Consider the following 9,244-nt stretch of genomic DNA (forward strand, 5'->3'; position numbering starts at 1 on the left):
TGCCTGCCTGGCCCAGGATGTGGGTGCAAATACCAAGATTTTGTTCAGTAGCCTGCCCAAAGATATCTATGAGAACAAATCGTCAAACTTCCCCATCGGAAATGCCCAGGGATTTTAGCTTCTCAGATGACTACAAAGATTTGGGAACATCTCATTAAATAGTGAAGATAGGGAGCTCACAACTGCATCACAAATTTCCCTTTATTTGCTGCCACAAAATTATCTCTAAAAGAATTCTTCTTTAGACAACCCCCAAGGGCCAAGGATTAACTTCAGAATGAAGTGTCTACTACAATGGTCCCCATAAGAAAAACTGTAGCCTCCTTAGAGACAATAAGTCCCTAATTCCTTCCCATTGGAGGACAATGAAAATGACAGTATTGGTCTAAATTGAGCTAAAACCACAACAATTTTCCCATGTTTGAAATATACTTGGTCTAGCTCAACAATGGCAAAAACAGATGAAGCTAAGGGAATATTCTGGGAGAAGGAAGAATTTTCGTGCCAATATTCATCAATTCTGCTAAGGCTGAAGTGTATCTTCTCTAAGGAAAGGGGAGATTTGGCCCCAGGATGTATTGAGTGATCTATTGCTGCTCCAAAAGTTGTTGATTTAAAATTAAAAGTGTTTATTATTTCACAATTTCTGGGAGTCAGGAATCTAGGTGTGGCTTAGCTGAGTCCTTAGTTGGAATTATAGGGCTGCAAAGTGTTGGCCAAGGCTGTGGTCTCGTGTGAAAGCTTGTCCATGTGGTGGTGAGCAGAGCTAAGTTTCTTGTAGCTGTTGGACTGAGGGCTTTGGCTCCTTTGCTGGCTATTGACCAGAAGCTACCCTCAGCCCCTCGCCACATGGGCCTCTCCTATACGGCCGCTTGCTTCATCAAAATGTGCAAGCTGAAAAGGCAAAAGAGAGTCCAGCTAGATGAAAGCCAGTCTTCTGTAACCTGATCATGAAAGTGACATCCCATGACTTCTGACAGAATCTCTTCATTACCACCAAATCCCTAGATCCAGCCCACACTCAAGGGGAGATCATAAAGGGTGTGAATACCAGAAGGTGGGGAATCATTGGGAGCCATCTTTGAAAGTTGCTATCACATAATACTAGCACAATTCCAGATATAGATGCTCTTTGTTTTTCTTTTTAAGATTTCATTCATTCATTTGACACACACACAGAGAAGCAGGGTCTCCGCTGAGCAGAGAGCCAGACACGGGGCTTAATCCCAGGACCCTGAGATCATGACCTGAGCCAAAGGCAGACACTTAACCAACTGAGTCACCCAGGTACCCCTATAGATGCTCTTCTTACATTAAATTCCAAGTGCCTGCTTCATCAGCCCATTTATTTTGAAGATGAAAGGAACAAAAGAAATGTAGGCTTTCAGTCCTGACATGTACTTAGACTGATGAGAGCAGGTTATTTGTACAAAGCTTTAAAAACAGGCCTACTCATGGAGTCTCTGCTAAAATAAGTTTTATCAGGCATCCTTCCCCACAATAGCCTGTTTTCTACGTTGGTGAAAATCGGTCAAGGCAAGAAACCTTCCTTACTCAGCAAATGCCAAAGAGAATGTTTTTAGCAGCTGGAGCAGCCTCACTTGGCTCGCTGCCACTCATTCTGATGCCATGATTCCACAAGGCCTTGAACTCATGAGGCCGTCAAGGGCTCATGACCAAAATTTTATCAGCAACACTTTTAGCAGCCTCCAAGTTTTGGAATCACAAGCCTCCTGTGTGAGTCTTAAACTACAGGGTGTCTTACAATGCAGCTCATTTCCTGGCCATACATTCAGAATTTTGTACATTGCGACTGCATCATTTGCCTTTTCTTTTTTCCTTTTTTATTTTATTTTATTTTATTTATTTGACAGAGAGAGACACAGCGAGAGAGGGAACACAAGCAGGGGGAGTGGCAGAGGGAGAAGCAGGCTTCCCGCCGAGCAAGGAGCCTTATGCGGGGCTCGATCCCAGGACCCTGGAATCATGAGCCGGGTCGAAGGCAGACGCTTGATGACTGAGCCACCCAGGTGCCCCCCCCTTTTTTAAAGAGTTTATTTATTTATTTGTCAGAGAGAGACACAACGAGAGAGGGAACACAAGCAGGGGGAGTAGGAGAGGGAGAAGCAGGCTTCCTGCCGAGCAGGGAGCCCAATGTGGGGCTCGATCCTAGGACCCTGGGATCATGACCTGAGCCAAAGGCAGACGCTTAATGATTAAGCTACCCAGGCACCCTCATTTGCCTTTTCTATTTACTTTTCTTGCTCAGGCAATTTTCTTTACGTATGTCATTCGTTCTTTCCTTAAAAAATGGAAACACAGGGGCACCTGGATGGCTCAGTAGGTTAAGCATCTTGATTCTTGGTTTCCACTCAGGGCATGAACTCGGGATTGTGGGATCGAGCCCTGTGTCAGGGTCCATGCTCGGTGCAGTCTGCTTAAGATTCTCTCTCTCCTTCTCCCTCTGCCCCTCCCCACACTAGTGTGTGTGCGTGCTTTCTCTAAATCTTTAAAAAGAATTGAAACAAAAAAAAACAAATAAATTGAAACACAAAATATGCATCAAACATAGCTATAGTGGAATTACAAAGCTAATGCACAGTCAAGAAGTGGAACACTCTTCATTCATGTAAGATGAAAAAGTTCTACAGACCTGCTATACAACATTGTGCTTATAGTTCACTATAGCATACACTTAAACAAGTAAGAGGGTAGAGGTGCCTGGGTGGCTCAGTTGTTAAGCATCTGCCTCCGGCTCAGGTCATGGTCCCAGGGTCCTGGGATCGAGCACCGTGTTGGGCTCCCTGCTCCGCGGGAAGCCTGCTTCTCCCTCTCCCACTCCCCCTGCTTGTGTTCCCTCTCTCACTGTGTCTCTGTCAAATAAATAAATAAAATCTTAAAACGAAAAAAAGAGGGTAGATCTCATGCTTTGTTGTTTTTTTTTACCACATTAAAATACTGGCCATGCCCACCCACCCCCTCATCCCTTCCTGGTCACCCTCTCTGGCAACCACTGGTGACTGTTTTTCCTTATAGTTTTAATTCCCCAAAAACTTCAGTCTATTTTTCTGATTTACAAATCAACATAGCAATGGAATCATCACATACACACATGGGCCTTGCTTCTTTGATTTCCCATTATGTTTGCAAGATTCATCCATGTTGTCCCAAGTGGTTGTGGTTAGTTCATCTTCATATTATTATCTATTCATCCTGCCGTGGGTGAACATTTGGCTTGTCTTCAGGGTGGGACCTTCAGAACACAGCTGTTCCGAACCTTCTTCAGCGTATCAGCAAGTTTCCAAGGTACTGGAATCAGTGGGGCACAGAGTATGCAGAGCCTCAACTTCACAGGATAAGGTCAAACTGTTTTCTAAAATGACTGAACCAGGGGCGCCTGGGTGGCTCAGTCGTTAAGCATCTGCCTTTGGCTCGGGTCATGATCTCAGGGTCCTGGGATTGAGCCCCGCATCGAGCCCCGCATCGGGCTCCCTGTTCAGCGGGAAGCCTGCTTCTCCCTCTCCCGCTCCCCCTGCTTGTGTTCCCTCTCTTGCTGTCTCTCTCTGTCAAATAAATAAAAAATCTTTTAAAAAAAATAAAATGACAACCAAATGATGAGCAGTGTATGAGTGCTCCTGCTATCATTCTTTGACCTCCACATTCCTTCTTCTTGAGTGGTTTTATTCCATGTGCAACATCTGCATTTTCTTTCCACTTTTAAACTTTTTTTTTAATCACTTCCTTCTTTTTTTTTAAATTGCAATCATATGGCACTCCATACTAGGTCTTCCAGTATCTCATTATTTTGAGTGTGGCAGTGAGTGATATTTGTCAAACACTTCAAAACTAAGCAAAAACACAGCAAAACACAAAATAACGAAGCAGTAGAGACTAAAAATTACCCTTACGGCTTTCATGCCCCTGTTTGTGGCTGACAGAATTGCAGTGTTCTACTCTGAAGCTTATTTTTGTTCCTAGGTAGTTTATGAGTTAAAATTTGGCAAGCATAATGGTGCATACATGTCATTACACATTTGTCAAAATTCATAGAATAGGAGCACCTGGGTGGCTGAGATGATTAAGCATCTGCCTTCGGCTCAGGTCATGATCTGAGTCCTGGGATCGAGCCCCACATCGGGCTCCCTGCTCAGCAGGGAGTCTGTTTCTGCTTCTCCCTCTCCCTCTGCCCGCCCACTTGTGCTCACTCTTTCTCTCTCAAATAAATCTTTAAAAAAACAACTCCTAGAACATACAATACAAAGAGTGACCCCTAATGTAAACTATGGACTTCAGTTAATAATCACATATCTATATTGGCTCATCAACTGTAACAAATGTACCACACTATGCATATTAATAATGGGGGAAGTGGAGAGGGGAAGTAAGGGAGTATATGGGAACTCTGTACTTTCCACTCAATTTTAACGTAAATCTAAAACTGCTAAAAACAAATGAATTAACAAAAAAATGCAAGCAGAATAGCTTCTGTAGAATGTAAAGAAATTTCCATTTTCTAGACTTCAGAGTCTAGAGCAGGCAGCAGCAAACTACTGTCTATGGGACAAATCTAGACTGTCTGTATATATACAGTCTTCCAGCAAAGAATGGTATGTATGGCCTATATAATTTATTATATAGTTATGTATAATATATAAATGACAATAATTTATATATATACAAATAAAATCTCCAAAAAAGAAAAAATCAAAAGAATATATTGTGATTCCTGAAATTGGCATGAAGTTCTTTTTTTTTTTAAAGATTTTATTTATTTATTTGAGAGCGAGAGAATGAGAGAGAGCACAAGAGGGAAGAGGGCCAGAGGGAGAAGCAGACTCCCTGTTGAGCAGGGAGCCCGATGCGGGACTCGATCCTGGGACTCCAGGATCATGACCTGAGCCGAAGGCAGTCGCTTAACCAACTGAGCCACCCAGGCGCCCTTGGCATGAAGTTCTAATTTTAGTATACATAACATTTTATTGGGACATAGCCACACCCATTCACTTATATATTAATTACAGCTGCTTTTTGTGCTACAATGGCAGAGCTGCAAAGATTGGCAATCTTATAGATTGGCCCACAAAACAACATATTGACAACAGCTTTTTTTTCAAATATTGAAAAAACTGTCAACTCTGGAGCTAGAGAAAAATGCAGGTAGTTTTCATGGAGTCTGGAGATTTGACTTCTAAACTGTGTAAAAGTGTGATCTTGGGTGAGTCACTCACCATCTCTAGGCCCTAATTTTAGAATGTAACTCCATGGGCAAGTTCTCATTCGAAGTGGGCATGGGTCCAGGTCATAACAAATCAAACACCTCCAGCTCTTCCCAAACTGATCTGGTTTATAAATTTATCCTTGCTTTTAAGAAAACATGAATACATCTTTAAAGATTTTTAAAAAATTTTAAGTGCTCTCTACACCCAATGTAGGGCTTGAACCCACACCCCTGAGATCAAGAGTTGCATGCTCCACCAACTGAGCAATCAAGGCATCCCAGATTTTTTTTAATCTTTTTTTTTTAAGATTTTATTTATTTATTTGACAGAGAAAGAATGAGAGATAGAGAGCACGAGAGGGGAAGAGGGTCAGAGGGAGAAGCAGACGCCCCGCTGAGCAGGGAGCCCGATGTGGGACCCGATCCCGGGACTCCAGGATCATGACCTGAGCCAAAGGCAGTCGCTCACCCAACTGAGCCACCCAGGCGCCCCCCAGATTTTTTTTTTAAAGATTTTATTTATTTATTTGACACAGAGATAGAGAGCATAAGTAGGCAGAGCGGCAGGCAGAGGGAGAAGCAGACTCCCTGCTGAGCAGGGAGCCCGATGCGGGGCTCGATCCCAGGACCCTGGGATCACGACCTGAGCTGAAGGCAGACGATTAACTGACTGAGCCACCCAGGCACCCCCCAGATTTTTTTAATATGGGAAAATGCTGGCAAGTATGAAAGGAAAATGGTAAATGTATAGGATGTTCATTGTAATCCTATTATGATGGAAAAACTAGCAATGAATTAAATGTTCAAAATGGGGAACAGTTAAATAAATTATGATCTACCGCTATCAGATAACATACTGTATGTCATCTCCCAGTTATCTCCCAATTAGGCAGAACTCATGTGGAATGGCTTCTAAGATATATTAAATATATTAAATGAAAAAAAGCATGCTACAAATTAACAAGTACAGAATGCTCTCTTTTGTTCTGTAACAACTATTTCTATGGATACATACTGATGCATAGAAAAGTCTAGACAGTGTATAGAGAGTTGTGGAACTACTATGTTGTACACCTGAAACTAATGTAACATTGTGTGTCAACTCTACTTTAACAACAACAAAAAAAGACCAAGGGATGCCTGGGTGGCTCGGTAGGTTGGGCATCTGCCTTCAGCTCAGGTCATGATCCCAGGGTCCTGGGATGGAGCCCCAAATCGGGCGCCTTGCTCAGCAGGGAGCCTGTTTCTCCCTCTGCCTGCCGCTCCCCTTGCTTGTGTTCTCTCTCTCTTTCTCTGACAAATAAATAAAATCTTTAAATAAAATAAATAAGTAAAAAGAAACAGGCAAAATTAAATAAATTTTATTTAATCCAATATATAAAACATTATTTCAACATGTAATCAATACAAAAAATAATAAGATATTTTACATGTTTTTTCCTATTAAATCTTTGAAATGTAACGTGTATTTTACACTTACAGCACATCTCAATTTGGGCACTCAATAGCCATGTATGGTCCTATCAGACAGCTCAGGTCTAAAACACATAGAAGTGATAACAGTGGTTACTCTGGTGAGGGAGGGGAAGACTTAAAGAGGGATACTTTATTTTTTCCTCTATAGTCTTTTGCACTGTTCAGTTAAAATGGTTTCATGTATTATTTTATTCAAACGAATAATGCATATTTAAAACCATTCAGAATTATAGTATGTACTTTGTATCTCATTCCTTAATATTTTTATTAATCTCTTCTGGTTTTTAGTATTGAAACATAGTAATAACAAGAGAAAAAGGGCTTATTATGTGAACCATTAAAAAACAAAACTTTTTATGAAACTGATTCAAACGGATAAACATTTTCTGAGTTTAAGCTGTAAGGAATTAGGGTCTGCACTATGGAAGACAAAAAGAATGGGACATTATTGTCCTAAAAGATTTCTGGAAACAGCTTTTGGAACTGCCTCTACAGTTTGCATTTTCTCTTCAGGCTGGAATCGACTTCTAGCAACAGCCCAGAGACCTCCAGTTTGGTCCAGTAAATCAAGCTAGATGTTACAGTTTTGTTTAAATGAAGTGTCACTCAAGTAAAATGAAAGATTTTATTATGTGACTTGCAAACTGTAAGCTCCAAATTACTTGCAAAAACATTATCAGCAACAACGATAAATTAAGCAGATAATGCAAGAAGACAACCATGGAAAGGACAGCTTAAAATGGATACATTCTAGTTTCCTTAAAAAGAAAAAAAGTTGTTACTCCATATTCACATAGCCCTGGGTACTTTCTTACTCTTTTTCCACTTCTGATCATCTTCCACAAATTGACCATGCAAAACAAGGAGCCAAAAGACAGTCACAAATTTCAGGTGATTAGAAGGAAGTTGACTAATAATCCAGTTACAGTCCTTTCCTTTATTTCTTGCACTTGATTATTTGTTATCTCATGCTTTGCTAAAATAACAGATAAATTTAAGTCTTTCCTTTCCTCAGGACCCATCAGTGATTTATGATTGCCCTTGAAGCGCGAGCAAACACCATGACATAGACAAAACTGTTTGCTATGCTAGTGTATTGATACTATTGTGGAAGAAGGAGCCATCAGGGAATTTTTTAATTACCTAGACTTTTTAGAGGAATGGAATTTGTGATTTCTAAAAGATGGAACTAAAAGTACTAAAAGTGGGGCACCTGGGTGGCTCAGTTGGCTGGGCGTGGGACTTCTGATTCCGGCTCGGTGATGATCTCAGGGTTGTGAGGTGGAGCCCTGCATGGGGCTCTGGGCTCGGTGGGGCGTCTGCTTGGGATTCTCTCTCTCAAAATAATAAATAAAATCTTTAAAAAATAAAAGTTCTAAAAGAGTGAGGATAAAAGCAAAGGGGAAAGAAGTTTTTGCTTCCCCATTTGAAAAGTTTAACAGAATCATCATTTTATTTTTTTATTTTAATTTTTTTAAGGTAAGCTGTCAGCTCAATGTGGGGCTCGAACTCACGACCCCGCGGTCCAGCGTCGCGGAGTCTTCCCACTGAGCCAGCCAGGCGCCCCCAGAATCTTCATTTTAAACTGCAAGCGATCTAAGCCTTAACCCCTTCGTTCTGTGGAGCTGACTTGTCTTCGAGGCTCCAGGCTGAGGGACGGCCGGCGGACAGCGCCGCGGGCCGGGCCCAGCACTTCCAGCCTTCGCAAACCCGCAGCGGCCGGCCGGGACAGACGCCGGCCGGAACAGAAGCCGCCGCGGCCCTCTCCCTGCGCCCGGCGCCCCGTCGCGCCTCACGGGCCCAAGCGTCCCGGCCTCCTTCAACACCCTTCCGCCTTCCCACCCGGGGGCCCTCCTCGGCCTCTGCCGTCAGCCTCTGGGGTCTCTCCTCACCTTCCTCCTCCTCGCTGAGGGTCTCATCAGGCAACCCTTCTTAAATTCTGGACGTCTCCCTTTGCCTTCGCATCTTTTCTCTCAGTACCAGCCTTCAGTCTGATAGGTCTCCCCTCGGTCCTCTCCCGTGGTCCGCAGGGTCACGCCCCTCCGTCCGCGGGGGTGCCCTCTCTGGGTCGGCCAGATCTCTGCGTCCTCCCTCTGAGGGGTTCCCCCCAAGCCCGCGCGCCCGCCTCCCCAAGTCACCTCGCGCCTGCTAGCTCTTCCGAGCTCGCCGGCGCCGGGCGCGGTCGCGGGGCGCGCACGCCGGGTGGCGGCGCGGGGCCGCGCTCGCAGCGTACGTGGTGACGTCAGTGCGCTGGCGGCGGCGGCGGCGGCGGCGGCGGCAGGGCTGTTTGTTCTGCTCTCCCGCAGCCTAGGAGCCGAAGCGGTGGCTGCGGCGGCGGCGGCTGCCGGCAGTGCCCGCAGGCGAGCGGGGCCTGTGAGCGCGGGGGAGCGGCGGGCGCGGCGGGCGGGCCCCGGCGCCGCGCAGGCAGCCCGAAGAGGAGGGGGCGGCGGCGGCCGGCGGCCGGCGGGGGCGGCGTGCGGCCTAGCGTCTCAGGTGAGGACCGGTGCCCTTCGGGGCGGCGGGCGGCGCGGGGCGGGTGGCCGGGACCCG

At 44.7% G+C, this 9,244-nt stretch overlaps 1 protein-coding gene and 1 long non-coding RNA gene across 2 annotated transcripts in view; one reads left to right on the top strand and one right to left on the bottom strand.

Moving 5' to 3' along the window:
• Positions 1–8,874, bottom strand: part of LOC141371931 (uncharacterized) — a 23,158-nt gene extending 14,284 nt beyond the window's left edge. The window contains exon 1 of the long non-coding RNA XR_012377281.1: positions 8,587–8,874. This is a non-coding gene — a long non-coding RNA (uncharacterized lncRNA). The remainder of the gene's footprint in view (positions 1–8,586) is intronic.
• A 79-nt stretch (positions 8,875–8,953) lies between these two features.
• The window catches only part of BRD4 (bromodomain containing 4), a 90,962-nt gene continuing 90,671 nt past the window's right edge, over positions 8,954–9,244 (top strand). Inside the window, exon 1 of the mRNA XM_025864784.2 lies at positions 8,954–9,187. The gene's annotated coding sequence lies outside the window, so the exon portion shown is untranslated. The remainder of the gene's footprint in view (positions 9,188–9,244) is intronic.

Source organism: Callorhinus ursinus, unplaced genomic scaffold (genome assembly GCF_003265705.2).
Source record: "Callorhinus ursinus isolate GAN/ISIS: 27379988/994484 unplaced genomic scaffold, GSC_fseal_2.0 scaffold131, whole genome shotgun sequence".
Taxonomy (NCBI): Eukaryota; Metazoa; Chordata; class Mammalia; order Carnivora; family Otariidae; genus Callorhinus; species Callorhinus ursinus.